General features: G+C 34.7%; 1 protein-coding gene and 1 long non-coding RNA gene across 6 annotated transcripts in view; one reads left to right on the forward strand and one right to left on the reverse strand.

Annotated features, from left to right (window-relative positions):
* Nucleotides 1–15539, reverse strand: part of LOC143905935 (zwei Ig domain protein zig-8) — a 131089-nt gene that overhangs the window by 89089 nt on the left and 26461 nt on the right. The window contains exon 1 of one of the 4 annotated variants that reach the window (XM_077421603.1): nucleotides 9450–9470. The exons of the other annotated variants lie outside the window; for them this stretch is intronic. The gene's annotated coding sequence lies outside the window, so the exon portion shown is untranslated. Of the gene's footprint in view, nucleotides 1–9449; nucleotides 9471–15539 lie in introns of those variants that run through there. 4 annotated transcript variants of the gene reach the window in all.
* Nucleotides 1–15539, forward strand: part of LOC143905938 (uncharacterized) — a 59069-nt gene that overhangs the window by 38226 nt on the left and 5304 nt on the right. Inside the window, exons 3-4 of one of the 2 annotated variants that reach the window (XR_013259376.1) lie at nucleotides 9566–9839; nucleotides 10284–11593. The exons of the other annotated variant lie outside the window; for it this stretch is intronic. This is a non-coding gene — a long non-coding RNA (uncharacterized LOC143905938). Of the gene's footprint in view, nucleotides 1–9565; nucleotides 9840–10283; nucleotides 11594–15539 lie in introns of those variants that run through there. 2 annotated transcript variants of the gene reach the window in all.

Consider the following 15539-nt stretch of genomic DNA (forward strand, 5'->3'; position numbering starts at 1 on the left):
CAAGACATCATGAACTCTATGGCGCTCATGAGAATAAGCTACGTACTAAAGGCGTTGTCATTTTGGTAAAAATATATATATTAATTAATGATATGTTATTATTAATGAGTCTAGGCAAACTGTAACGTGCAATCAAAAAAACATTAGCCTGAATTCTTATAATTTTACAACCATGAATCAAATTATAAATTAAGACCATTTATCTTTAACATTATGATAATGTAATGTTTATTATAATATTAATGCTTTATGCATTTATTGTGCAGGTAAAATCAGGCTATTAAGTTTCAAATAAATGAAAATAATATGAAGCAAAAGGTTTTCTAAATATTAAGCATGACATGCCAATATCTTCGCATAAGAAAGAAATAATTATTGTTCATTTACTTATACAAAACATAAGCACATTTATTCGCTAAGCAATAACATGCGACCCTGACCACACTTAACTTCGTTAAGATACGGCCCAAGTCGACCGACAAACGTAAAACTACCAAATTATTTTTAAAAGCGCCGTTTTAGAATAAACCGATAATTTCCGAGAGTTTCTTGCTTGCATGAGTAAATCTAATTTTTCGGCTAACTGCACACATCAGCTAACTACTGTGATTGTTCTACACATCTATGTCTGTTTGTCCAGTTCGGTTATATATCCAGCATTTACGAATGACCATTACGCAAGGCAATCATCGTATAAAAGTACTCTGCATCGTACTCTGCACGCGCGCACAACCAATTAAATCCTCAGAGTTTAACTTAATTTACCCTTTAATGCCTGCAGGCAGGAGGAGAAAATTTATCTGCAAGCGTGCTTTTGGTTTAATCGCCGCTCGAATTCCTCTGTTTTACGCGTTCACGCTCTTCCATCCGCTTCCCGCAAATAGAGAAGCGACAATGTGCGCTGAGAATTAATTCCTGCTTACTTCCTGACTCGACGGATATGTAGAGTACACGAATGCTGATTTAACATAATTCGGACGTACGTGTAACGTAGAAATGCATCATAGAATGCACGCGGACAATTTGATTTAGATTAAATAAGTGAAATGTGTATCATTATTATTAACAGGAATTGGGAGGGAAATATGATGGGCTTGCTATGGATTACTTAATAATTTCACAGAGTTTAATATTCTTAATATCATGTACATAGATTCTTCAATAGAGTACATAGATTGTTCAAATTTCTTCTATAAATTATTCTTTAAATTTATGCTTTTGGGAAATTTAGATAATTTCTGGGCATTAAATAGCTGATGCAGCAAAAGAAAGATATTTATTATTTTATTATTTTTATTATTTTATTGATACTTTGTAGTATATCGCAATTTATAATTACGATCTAGAGATGCGCTGTTTAAGCATACGATAGTTTCAGCTACGTTGCATGAATCAATTCAATCGTCGACGAAAGTGTCTGCGTCATCGCGCTACTGCACGGTATATTAGTTACGCTGACGAACATTGATTTACATTTCGAGACACGGGCGGATTTAACAGCAAGCTCTGCGAAACAACGGTCATCGCGCTAGCAGAGCGCTGGCAGGAAGCAACATTCAATGTGGGGGTTCACCGCACGGCATATCCGCGCGCGCGCGTTGCCTCCTAATGTAACGTACCGTACTACATAAAGAGATACAATCGGTGCTCGACGTTTGACGCACTCACGTGCATCTAACGCAACCAATCTCGATGTAGAAAGCGCTATACGGGGACTTTTATCCTATCACCCCTCGGTCTCGCTAGTAATTACGGATATGCGTGTTTTTCCATCCCTTATATGATGTATGGCCGCAGAATTTTAGAGCCTTTGTTATCGCATAATTTTTTAAAATTGTGAAGCAATATATCAATTCAGTTTACATCAGTATTACGGGTTTTTAATGATTTTTTGTTGAAGCAACTATTTTGAGATATAATTCGAAGCTGAATTGAGTTGTTAATTTAACGCTTTGCGTAATAATACAATTATATAATCATAACAACATGCTTGTAATTATTTCGCAAATTGGTATTGTTTACATAGAAACATATGCATTGCATTATTTTGATAAGGATGTACGTTTGAGTAATTTTGATGTCTTTTTAAATTGTCTTTTCAATTATTTGTTTTCATTCAGAAAAACTACTTAGTAATTTGCATAAACGGCTAGAAACATTATTGAATTCGAATTTAATTCATTCGTGCGATACAGAGTTCTTTCTGGGGCGACATCGTGGCGCCAGGCAATCTTTTGCTTCGAACAGGAAAAATAGGGTATTCTAAACAGTGGATAAGAAATGTGCATACACACACAATTCAATAGTTTAAAAAAAGAATTTAAAAAAATGTGTATTAAAATAATCTGCGATTTGTAAGATGTTGATTGATTTAAAATGCTTGCATTAAAAATGTATTATTACAATTTATTCTATATATGTATATAATTAATAATATATCGTATACTTTCGACAAGACAACAAATATACATGTATATATGACTGAAGTAATTTTCGCAAATATATTCGTAGGAATGTCATAACATATTTATCTGTTTAATTTAGGAACTATATATCTCAGTTTATTTTGGGCTTTCATCTAAAATAAGTAGATAAATTTTACGTATAAAACTGCTGGTTCTTCAAGTACACAGATATAATATTTTCTTTACGGAAACTCTTCCAGTGGCACTTATCGTACGTAAACGTAAAATCGCTAGGACCTGAACTTGATGTACGTTCACGATATCTCTTTCAACATTTTCAACAAACATTTCTCTAGTCCAATAATAGCTATGCTATTTTATATAATCATAGAAATAAAAGATCGTACGGTCATTTATTTGCAACTAACAATTGCAGCGACTTTTTCTAATTAACTCGCGCATTTTTCTGCACGATCTATAACTTGCGAATGATGGCGCAATAGGGATACGAATGGCACCATGGGGATATCCGCTGTTATACTGAGACCATAAACCGTTTTGTGGATCGCAACAGCGTAGATTCGCGACCCGTTTTTTCCGTCGTGACGGCACTCCCAGGAGAGAGCATCTTTTTTCCGTGGACAAACGGCGTTGACGTAGAGGTGTTTCAAAGGATCTTTTCACCGAAGGTGGAGTTTCTTCATAGTCCACTTATCCTTTCTTTTATCTCCGGAGCTTTATTTGATTGTCCGAAGGGAGTAGCTAGAAGATTGAAGGCGGGACTCGTTGTAACGTTGAAACGAACTAAGACTCGGCACACGGAAAGAGATCGCCACGGAAGAGAGGAAGAAAAAGAAAGAGAGGAAAATCCGAAACACTTTATTATTTTTTGCATAAAAGATTGTAGGGCGCCAAAAAGAACGGAATATAAACATCAATTACTTAGAGAAATATTCGCCATTATGAACGCCGGGAACGGGAAGATAGTCTCGGGAACGTCATGGGTAGGTTGGCACGGTCAACTTTTATAACTTTGGCTTCCTTCTCCGTTCTTCCGTTCTTGCCACCGTCGCCGCGTACTTATAGTCCACTTTTTCTTGCCCGGCACACCTTGCCAGGCACTGCTTTTAACTTGCACGACGTACTTTTCTAACTACGAGCCTGTACCTTGGATAACGAGAGAGACGAAGCGACGTATTGCTTCGCTCGGGACAAAGTACGACTGCGGCACAATCGTGGTTCTACACACCCTGTTTTACATGCAAATATATGTACATAGGCATGTTTATGAGCAAAACATTCTGTATAGCCGTTGCTTAGCAGCGGCGATTTTAATAGACTTTGATTACTCAATCTGTTTGCATTACTCGAGGTTTCTTAGCAGTGAGAGAAGGCCTTGCTATTTATCAGTTTAACATGTTATAAATATTTCATTATATTTTTTAATTCTAAGAAATATGTAGTCTAATCATGAATAGTTAAATTTCAAATACAAATTATGCTGTCAAATACAAATTAAGCGTTAGTTATTATGTACATGTAAACGTTATTACGAAATGTACTATGAAAAAATATAGCAACGTCCATCTAGGATAATTACATAACATAAAAAGTTCCGCGTATATGAGAACTTCTTTAAGACTGAGAAATCGAAATAAAATTTATTAATTTATATATATATATATATATATATATATATATATATATATTGTCTTTAGTTATCTAATATGTTATAATAACGTGTGCAAAAACTTTGGAATCTGCGTAAGTCTTGGAACAATGGTTGCCCTGGAAACTAGCCAAAGTGGAAAAATCCCGAAGACAAGGAGTGAGCGAGAATGTAGAATTCATCTTATATTCTTTATATATAGAGTTTCGAGGCCGGAAACAAGGTTTCTTATTGCTAGAGCGACGTCGCATTATGTTTCCGTCTGCGACTTCCGCAATAGCAATGGAAGTTCAACTGAAATCCATGCGATATATCCCGGGTAATATTGTTATACATCATTAATTGTCGATTTTATTACCGAAAATTTGACAAAAATTAACAAAATTCAGATTTAAATGAATGAATGAAATCGTTCATTCGGCGTATCTTATGATTACATGCGTGATATTATCGCACATAAACGTACGTGTGCTTCGAATACACGAATAATTCGGATATTCCTAAAGCGAATATATCGGAGGAAGCGGTATTTCATGGCACATTAGTGACGATAGTTATTGCAACGGTGTGAAACTTAATTGTCGAAACTTCTATCAAAATTGCATTTTCATTATTTGCGACTAAACCTCAACATACAGCGCTTTTATCGGTCGATATAACGCTACCGAATGTGCAATGAGAATGACTTCAGAGAACTATGAACTTAGCTTTACTATTTCTCTTGCTGCTCGTATTTCATTCTTTAATTCTTCTCAAAGGTCTTTTTCAACATACCAGCACATACGCGATAAAATAATACAAACGCATATGGTGTAAAAATAAATTAAACATCGAATTCTATATTGTATAGAATATGAGCAATACAAAAATCTCTCTCTTTAGACATTTCGTTTTTTTATATTTTTTTCTTTTTTTTTTTTAATAAGAAATTGTATACGAGATTCTTCTAGTGTATTTTTTCAAATAACTCTATGCTTTTTGTTATCCATACCGGTAGAGGAAACTTATATATAACGGGGAAACATAATCTTCGTTCATTCAAAGCCGTAATGACAAATACTTATATGAGCAATGGGTGGTTCCGAGTTCAGAGGGCGCAATACAGCTTGAGAATTGAAACCGGGAATAGAAAGCACCCAGGTTGTGCCCAACTCGAGCTGCTGCTTTGATTGAAGGCACACATGTGCCTAATATCAAGATTCAAGCGGTAATTTCGGATGATTAGACCAAGCCGTATATTGCCATTCCAATCCAAGGGTTCCCCTTGACATAGCACTCTCACGACTCTCATTGCAGATTCAGCATTTTGACCTGAATTCTCCGTCTCTCTCTTCGACGCACATTTCGTTGCAACTTGCGTACGTGCTCGCATGCAGAAAGTTACGACGAATTGAAATTTCTTAGCGCGAATTGTGATACATGCATGGATGAACGCGAAGGATATTTTCGTGTGTGGATTTTGCTAAAATAGATTTCTTACACGACGGCGCGGCGCGTGCATTGTAGTGTCTACTATCGACATTCACAAATTTCTTATTTGAAATTTAAATTGATGTTATTCAATTATATATTGCGTATACATAAGTTTATGTATTACAAAGTCAAAAAATTTTGAAAAACTTATGATTTTTTAATAAATTTACATTGATATAATATTATGTTACGAGCTATATTACCAAAAAATGTTTATTTTAAACTATAATGAGTTATATTTTTTAACATGATCTAAAAAAAATGTTGAACTCTCTTTCTTTCTCTCTTTCTCCCTTTTTCTCTCTTTCTTTTTTTTTTTAACAATTATCTTCTAAATATTAGCGGAAATTTTACTCATTAATTTTTATAGAAAAAAATTGACTGCAAATTTCTTGAAGCTAAGATTTAGTCTCTGATAAGATTATAAATGATAAGAATTTAACCTGCAATTAGAGCTGTTAGTTCAACTCATTTGTATAAACTAATTTAGAAAAGAAATCATTAATTGCTGTTGCTCGGTTTAACCGTATTAAAGTTCCGAGTAGTTCAACTGTACCATACCGAATTGACAACTGAGAAACCGTTCGTTCTAACCGCGGTCAATCTGTAATCACAGAAATGGGCAATTCATGCCCCCCCCCTTCACACACACACACACACACAGTTACTAACATCAGTAATAGCCTATCTATCAATGCGCGTATATGTAATGGTCAAGATATGTACATAACAGTACACTGCGGACGCCCTTTCAAATTCAACTGATTATGGCGCCGTACGTAAAAGCGAAAATTACAGTGAGTATTTGGGCAGCGACTAGACCGCAGTGCATTTGTGCGACATCCACGGCAGTTAGGGAGTTAAAATCATGCATTCAATTCGTAGAGGAAGAGAAGAGGGATGGACATAGATGAGTCGATGGACAAGTCTCGGTAAATGCAAGTGGGCAGAAATACGACCATAGTAATTGAGGCTTCAAATAAATATATAGGAATTTACATTTTTCGACGCTGATAGGGCAGCGTCGAATAATATAAATTGTACATATGACTTACGTAATTGTATGTATATATTTCACTGTATTTTGTAAAATAAATATAATAGCAGCGTAAGCGTTTTTTTTTTTTTTAATATAAAGCTGCAATCGATTTCTGTTTTGTGATATATATTCAACGAATTAAGTGTATATTAAAATCTACAGAATCGAAAACGTATCATTGATATATCCGTAAACCGTGAAATTATTCTCGGAAAGCGCTTAAACGTAATCGGCTAGCTGGAATTTGGCCGATTACAACGACGTATGAAATGGGGATTATGCGGTTTGCGCCAATTGGTTTGGGACGTCAGGGGTAATTACAAGTTGAAATCACGTAGCGAACTTTGGAGAACATTTAGATCGATAGGCAAAATTCTGTATCCGCCATCGTACAAGTTAAAGCAACTTGACTGACTGAATGAATGAATTTCTGATAGGTATCTTCTATCATGTGAAATCTACTTTAGGTACATTGTTAACTGACATATAAACGTGGAGTTATATAGACCTGCTTGTAGTTTGAAAAGCACTATCTGTTCCTATATACTTTGTCGATTAAATGTGCATGTGCTTCGTGATTTTACTCGTAATTGAGTAACTGCGTGCGTCTTGCAAAATAAAAAGATTTTATTTTATTTGCTATTAGCAATAATGAATAACCATTGTTTATTCTTTTTGAACTATAAAAAATTAAAAAATATATACATATAAAAATTTTTATTAATAGACATTATAATTGTTATTGATTATTTGGGTTTAATTCTTAAACAATTTCTATTTCACTTAAATTTGGCATCTTTACGATTTATTAAAGATAATAATGTAATTTTATTAATTAGTCAGGTTTATTAAAAATTGAATCAAATATTAACAAAGTAGAAAAAGTAATTAGATAAATCTGTAGATATTGACATATCAAATAATAAGTAAAAACGTGATTTAGGGCTTTCATCTATGCCAAGATCGGCTATAATTTCGTAACTTTTTTTAATCTTAAATGTTTTTAAGTACAAATGTTATCTCTTTTTAAGACTCTGCATTATCTTATTTTAAATTGTAATTTAAATCCTACTTTTTTGAACAAGTTTAATTCTGCAATTTAGATAAAATCTTTGTCTCAGGTGGAATTTTTTATACAAGATTTTTTGTACTAGCTATCTAAACCCTCTTCCAATTAGGAATTTATCTAACTCTACTAATCTTAGAATATCTACTAATGTAAAATCCTGATATCGATTACTTTTTTATGTAAATTTAATTATATATTTTGGGGAAATATTAAGAGCTTATTGAAATTGATTCACAAATATAAATGTTAAGTTAAAACAGTTAAATTTTATAGTAATTATATTGAAGTAATTTATTATATTTTTCTCAATACATACATAACATTATATGTATATAAAACATATAAATTTATAAATACTTAAGTTGCACAGAAATGTGCGCGGCAAAAAATTTTTTTCGCCAGATAATATATTGCGGAATTTGCAATACGATAAATAGAACGGTATTAGCGAACAAAATAAGAACTCTTGCGAAAGTTTAATGGCATAGTGCCTGCTTCTTCTTCGTTCCATGTCGCTCTTTTTCTTTTTCATTGTAAACCATCCCATCGACTTTTACAAATGTCCCGAGAAGTTGAAAATATAACTTCACCATGCTCGGAACAGTCGGAACGGAGAATCTCAGCCTACCATACTATTCGCTCTTCCGGTCTCTATTTTTCTATCTTCCTCCACGCTCTTCAGTAAGTATTCTAGAAGTATTCTAGAAGTTGAAATATTACCGCGGCGGAAGAAGGTAACGTCTAAACGATTTGGCGGCTCGCCAGATCTTCGGCTTTCCCGATTATGTCTGAGTGAACGTAATCTTGCGTAGATACCAACAACTGGGGCGAACTTGGCGCGGTCAACTTCGCAAGAAATATGCATAATGAAAAAGAAAGATTTACGAGTTACGAGTTACGTTTCTTTTGACAATGGCTCAACGCGAATTGGTCCTTTACGTGCCATGCAATGGCACAAGTGTGTTGTGCTATTCCATTATGTCATATGACTTTATCGTTACTTATCAGACGCCTACAATCTATGCTCGCAACTTTTTCTGCCTTTAATGGATAATAAACTAATCCCCGCGATCTAATTTTACTCCCCGCGGAAGTGCCTGTAATCTGCTTGCGGAAAAAATGATTGATAACTTCAAGCGTACAGATTTTTTTTCTTAATAATTTCCAGGTGTAATTAACATCGTGTATACGCGTGAGCGCGAAAACGTATGTCTGTGAGTATCACGGATATACCTCGTCGAGACGATAATCACGATAATGGAATTGTCAGCGTCGTTCTTGCGGCCGAGAGGTCGTCACTGCGAAAATTTATTATGCAGGCCGACCCTCTATCTCTATGTACGATCCCGTGTATGTATGCATGTATGTATGTCATTCGACGGGGTAACGGCGACGCTCGACTCAATTAATGCCATGCTAATTGGCGTCCTGGTCGTTCTGATGTGCTCGGTAATTACATTTCGCCGCGGCACTGCACGGGAATATTTTCGCATAAGCGATTTTCTGATGAATCAACTTACATGCTGGCTAGCTAATCGACCTAATCGATCATGACTTGGAATATCGTAGATCATACATGTTTTACGGCTTATAACGATCGCGTCCCTTTTTCAGAGAAATGAGTTTTTGTTTAATTGGTGATTTACATTTAATTATAGATACGTGCATTGTGTTTTTCTACTCCCTTTTTCCAAATTAAAGCTGAACTGCTCTACTCGTTACCTTGGTCAAATCGTTGTCCCTTTATCGAAAGTGTACGAAACTGCCGTACATACAAGAAGTCGTTTCACTCACCACAAAGTGTTTTTCTTTGTTGGTCATATACGTGCGATGGCGCGAGCAGCCAATGGTGCGCAAATCCTTGGAAAAGACGTCTGCCGAAGTTTAATGGAGTATCGATGGCCGTGCAGGTAGTGAAGAAGCGGAGGGGTCGAAGTGCCGTCTGGTGTGTCGGTCGATTCGTTTGAGAGAGGAAGAGAGGTATCGAAGAGTCATCGACGTCGTCTACGAAGCAGATGCCTCGAACTCGATTGAAGGTGTCGATAAATTGAATAGAGAGATCTACGGCACTCTGGGAAGAAGGATCGTGTAGCCTGTGCTCGTACACAGATAGCTTTCGTCGATCTATTATTTCCTGTTAGACGTCGAGATAAAGACCGCTTCCTCGTCATATATGTCTACCAGGTGATATTTTGACCTAGGAATTTGAACAGGCATAACTTCATGGCTGCTGGCGCCATATTTTTCGGATCTTTATGCGATTATGATGAATAGCATGAGCAGATATTTTGATTTTGGATGCAGTATGAATTTTCCATTCTCTATTTTCTGAGTAACCGGAGAAATGAACCATTTTTAAAATGTTCCGTGAGTGTGCATGACGAAAACTTTTTACAATAAAATTGTTCATAATTTTCATACATTTTTCGTATAATTTTAAAGAGGATTAAAATCTGATTAAACATATAAAGAGCGTATAAGGGTATAAAGGTATAAAATCTGATTAATTCCGATATGAGCGACGCATTATCTTATACGGCATGCTCGCTGGCGTATCGCGCGTTAATAAGCGGTTGTCGCACGAAATTTATGGGTCGCGTCATTTACATTAATTCTCTTCGATTTTAGATGAGAAGGTGGCGGATTGAGGTGTCGATGGCAGTGTATGTACGGTATAGGAGCGGCAACGAGGATGCGAGAGAGGTCATTGTGATTGTGAGTGTAATTGTAAAACGCGCTCGAGTTCGCGTCGGTGCGTCGGTGTTGCGAGGGTCACCTGTGAATTACGGCACGGCCGTGATTCCGCTGTTTCCCCATTTTCGGATGCAGCATCAATTTATTATACACAGAGTGAAATAGAACGTCGGTGAAAAAAAATTTTTGACCGCCGGATTCATAGCGATATAAAGTCGCGTAAAAGCTTTCGCGTCAACGGTAGACACATTATTCGCGGATCCACACGCTCGCGTATGAAATCCGTAGATGAAGGTATACAGCGTGCGCGATGCATATTAAATTTAATATTACGTAGAATGGTATAATGTATCCGATGAATAAATAAGATTTACTTTGAATATGTCTCTCGCATGAATATTATATACGTTAAAAAAATACAAAATATACGCAAGCGGGCACAATAAGATATTTACGGATAGATAAAAGATGATGACTAAACGGTAAAATTTGAAAAGTTGATACTATACACTTTTTGTTTAAATAATGGATTTCAAATGGTTATATCCAAGTTTTGTCGAAAGAAATTGCTTTGTTAATTCGCGGAAAATTTATTTGACACACGTAATATATAATTGATGGTTTTGCATTAATTTATTGCATACTAAATGAACTTTGACTTGATATATAATACTCTACAGAAAAATGTATTAATTTGTGTATCGGTTTTGTAGTTTGTAAAACAAAGGGAACGTTAACTGTTTGATGTATATACGTTCAACGTTTCGAAAGAAAATACATTACATATTATTCTCTATTGCGACGTGATGTTAGGTTATCATATTTTTTGATTGACGTATAGATTGCGCCGATAAAATGTTTCACTCCGACATGATTTTCATCGGGTTTTTATCGGATTGCTTTTATGTCATCTCAATGTGTGGATAAGTGACCTGTAAGCACACGTGAAAATAATATACCGACGAGCTATAATATCCAAAACATTTCCCCAATTTTAATAATTATAAATGTATATAACTGGCACATAGGATATAAGAATATAAAGTATTAATAGTTCAACATTTATTAATATTTGATTTGTGCCATGTTTGTATAACGTATAACCAGTTGAGATTTACTCGATTATAGCGACGTATGACGTCGGTCTTTTAATCAGATAAAAGTTATTTTTTAATCATATAACTAGAATGTTTATATCAACATGGTATTCGAACATGATTTCACGAAGCGTATCTAGCTAGAGATCATCCACTGTACATATATTTGATTTAGATTTTTTCACGATTTTTCAAATCTTTATAAAAGTCATTTAATAAATTGGATCATCTTTTTTAATTTGTTCATGCTTATTGGAAAAAAGTTAATCTATTATACGATTAATAAAATTGCTCGCTGATAAAAAATTTGTGTAGAATGGGTTTTTATAACGTAGATAAAATTTTACGAACATTTTGTGCAATTTAGCCGTATGCACTACTAGAATCTATATCAACGAGTTCGAAAAAGAATTTAGCTGAAAAAGTTTTCTCGTGTATATCACATGTATATCACTAAAAATTATATTACAGATAAAATTAAGAAGTTTTATGTGTATAGGTACGTCATATTATATATATTACATATTTATATTTTATATATATTTAATAATTTTTAATACGAATTGAAGATCTTTCTGCAATTTTTATAACACTCTTCATAGTTTTCAAAATATAAAAAAAAGTAGCACATTCGATATTAATCACATGTATGTTTCATGTATGCACATACTTCAGAATTAGCTATTTATATAACTGGCTTGTCTCCAATCGACATAATAGAAAGTAGAATCTTTCGATGTGTGGCGACGCCGCGCCGTCCCTGCTTTTTTGTACGATGTTCGAGGGAATCGCTGGATAAATCTTTCGAGATTTATATTCGATGTGCCTAGCATTGCTGAGATCGGCTTGGCATTTGCTTGGAAACCGCTTACTTGATTTATTACAATGACCTTATTACTGTCCGTTCGTAGCCAAGGTTTCACGTAGTTTATCCTTTGTTCGCGGTACAATAGTATCAATGAAATTGCTTTTCTTAACACACACAATGCGTAGTATAATTTAAATATATTGTCAAAATAGGCAATATAGTTTTCTCATTATTCTGTAAGCAATAACAAGGAATATTAATTATGAACATAATTCTGAAACATTAACGGGATACTTGGCCACTTCGCTGTTTACACACTTAGCTGTTCTAATCTCATGAAACAGAATTATGTATAATTTTGTAGATTCTCTGTGAAGGAAAAAGATAGAATGCAATATGTGCCTTACAACTAGCCACTAGATCCTTGAGATAATAACGTGTTAATCGCGAGAATAAACGGCCCTTAAGCGTTTGCGGTAAATTTCTGTTCAAGATTACAGAACGCTAGTCGTACATATCTGTGACATCGCGTCGAGGCGGTGAAAATCCGTTTAGCGTAAATTTACGGAGCGTATTATCACGCTGCCCAGTTTTATCACGTATAGAAAGGAAAGGGGAGGGGGTCGGCTAGAGCTTTGAAAAAGTCGAGAAGGAAGCCATAGCAGCTACTTTGGGATGAGGAAAATACAACGCTACGTGCGCAAGAACCCTTTTTAATGCAATCTAGAGTGGAATGGGGCCATGGGTAAAAAGTAATGGCCAGCAGATAGTTACGCAAGCGGGGAACGTTTATTATGTCGCTTAAATTCCGCGGAAACCTGTATCGTCCAAGTCGTTAATATTTCATTAGGCCAACCCCCTGCCTTTTTCCCCGGCCGCGTTGCCGTGAGTTAATAACGAGTTCCGCTTTCATTGCCATACCTACATGCGCTGTACTTCAGTATGGCCGCTTACATATTTTCACTGGCTAATTTTTACTTACATTTTTGCATTACACACAATATCTCAATGTTTTTATGGTATAAAGTATGCTGATAAAGTCGTGCTTTTCTGAAACTGTTTCTAACATTTTCTTCGTCTAATTAACCTAATAAACTGTTAATAGCTTTATTATTAACGACTTTGTTCGGAATACTACAAGATAATTGATTTCCGATCATAGTTAGATTAATAGTAATTTTTTTTATTTGAATTATTTACTTACATATTTCAATAAGTGAATAAATAACAAAGGGGGGACTCTCGATAATGAAATTATAATAAGTAAAAAAGGCGTTGAGACTACAGGGCGGTTGACAGTATGTATAAGTTAACGTTATATTGATCTTTAATAGGATACATAATTATACATCGAACGTTTCGATTTGAGTCATTATCAGTGATGCGGTAACAGTTAAGTCAAATAAATAATTTACGTTCTCCATTGGTTAAGTTCTAAATGTCATTTCTATTTCTATTTCGATCACATTATGAACTATGATCATTAGTCAATTTTACTTGGATTTCTTCGGAAAATGAAAATAACACTATTTTTAGACCACCAAATCTTGAAGTCCACTTTTATTTCTCGCCGGAGAACACGAGATTATTTTGATTTAACTGTTACCGCATCGTCGATGATGGCCCAAAGCAGAGCCGAAAACGTCCGACGTATAATTATGTATTGTATTAGTTATTGAAGATCAATATAACATTAACTTACGCACTATCAACCGTGTTGTATTCTCACGACGTATTTATGCAATAAATACGTCATCTTATTATGTATCTCTTCCGGGATATTTATCCATTTCCTTCTAAAAAGAACAGGCACCCAAAAGAAAGACTCGTGACCATCGCATCGATATTTAAATTCCATTAGTTTTTGCTTGTTCTTGCCGACGTTTGTTCGAATAACATAACAACTTTAATAAGATAGATTTGATTCCGTCACACACACACGCACACACACACACACACACACACACAAGATTGAAAAATAAATTTTATTATTGGATTAAATTATGACAATCAATCAATCCAGAAATATAAAGTGGAAGATTTTCACTCACATTTTACGTTAATAACAAATCATTAATGGTTCGGCGAATTTTTATTATAAGTTTGACCTGCGAATTTCAAATTTTGTACTATCGACAAAGTTCCATTTTAATTGCATTCCTAGTTTATCCGAGTTTCACAAAGAATACTTCGAGATGCGCGCGAATGGAGTTAGCCTGCTTTTAGTGTCCTGCACGGTTAGCTAGATCACGGGTCAGGCAGAGGAGCAGGTGCATGCTCTTCCGAACGAAGAAGTGAGCTTACAGAGGGGCAGTCTCATTTATAACTTTTAATTGAGTACGGAAGTTTGCGGCCGAATAGGACCGATCGCCGTAAAGTAGCGCATTGCCCGCCGACTCGTGCGCCGTTCGATCTTAATCAAGAAAATCGTTTCGAGATGAGCTATTTACGGTGCATCAGCATTGCGCAGATATAAAAGAGGAAGTTTTGCCTTCGGTCGCTTCACGCGGAAGAGTCAAGTAACTGCACTTAAAAATCAGAAGTGCGTAAAAAGTTTTTATAACGTCGAAAAACTTGATGCTTTCTATTACACTGGGAAAAAAAATTACTTAGATCTAAGAAAAGATTTTCTCACATAGTACTAATGGCTTATTTACTTAATATAATCACATATATATTTAGAATTAGATATTTTTACTTAATTTAAGTAAATTATTATTTTATAATAATTTAATTATTATTTATTTTAATTTTCTAAATATATATATATATATATATATATATATGTGATTATATTAAGTAAATAAGCCATTGGTACTATGTGAAAAAATATTTTTTTTTTAGTGTACATATTTATTTGTGTTAAATAATGACAATAGTACGTAAAGCTATATTTTATCTTGTCTTTGATACATGGATGAATCTGAATCGGTTGTTATATTTAAAATGTAAAATTGCAAAATTTCTTTATGCCTCGTTCAATTTATTCAATAATTTAAGATATTTAAAAAATTATTAGTAAAGAAGTTAATTAGGAAGTTTGTTTATTGTTTCTTATTGACGTGTACGGAGAATGAGTCCGAGATAGATTTTGCAAACTTACGCGAAAGGAGGATGTTAAGTATTATAAATTCTACGAATCCTTCTGTAGAAGCTCAAGAAAGTTTTAGATTCTTCGTGCTTCGTAAAAGCTTTCAAGTTGATACACAAATATCGTAAGACTTTTTCGTTACTCCTCACCTAATGGTGAGATTCTCAGATTCAAATTGGCATTCGTTCCATCAT

This window comes from Temnothorax americanus, unplaced genomic scaffold, assembly GCF_048541705.1.
Source record: "Temnothorax americanus isolate GAGA-0224 unplaced genomic scaffold, ASM4854170v1 Scaffold7, whole genome shotgun sequence".
NCBI lineage: Eukaryota > Metazoa > Arthropoda > Insecta > Hymenoptera > Formicidae > Temnothorax > Temnothorax americanus.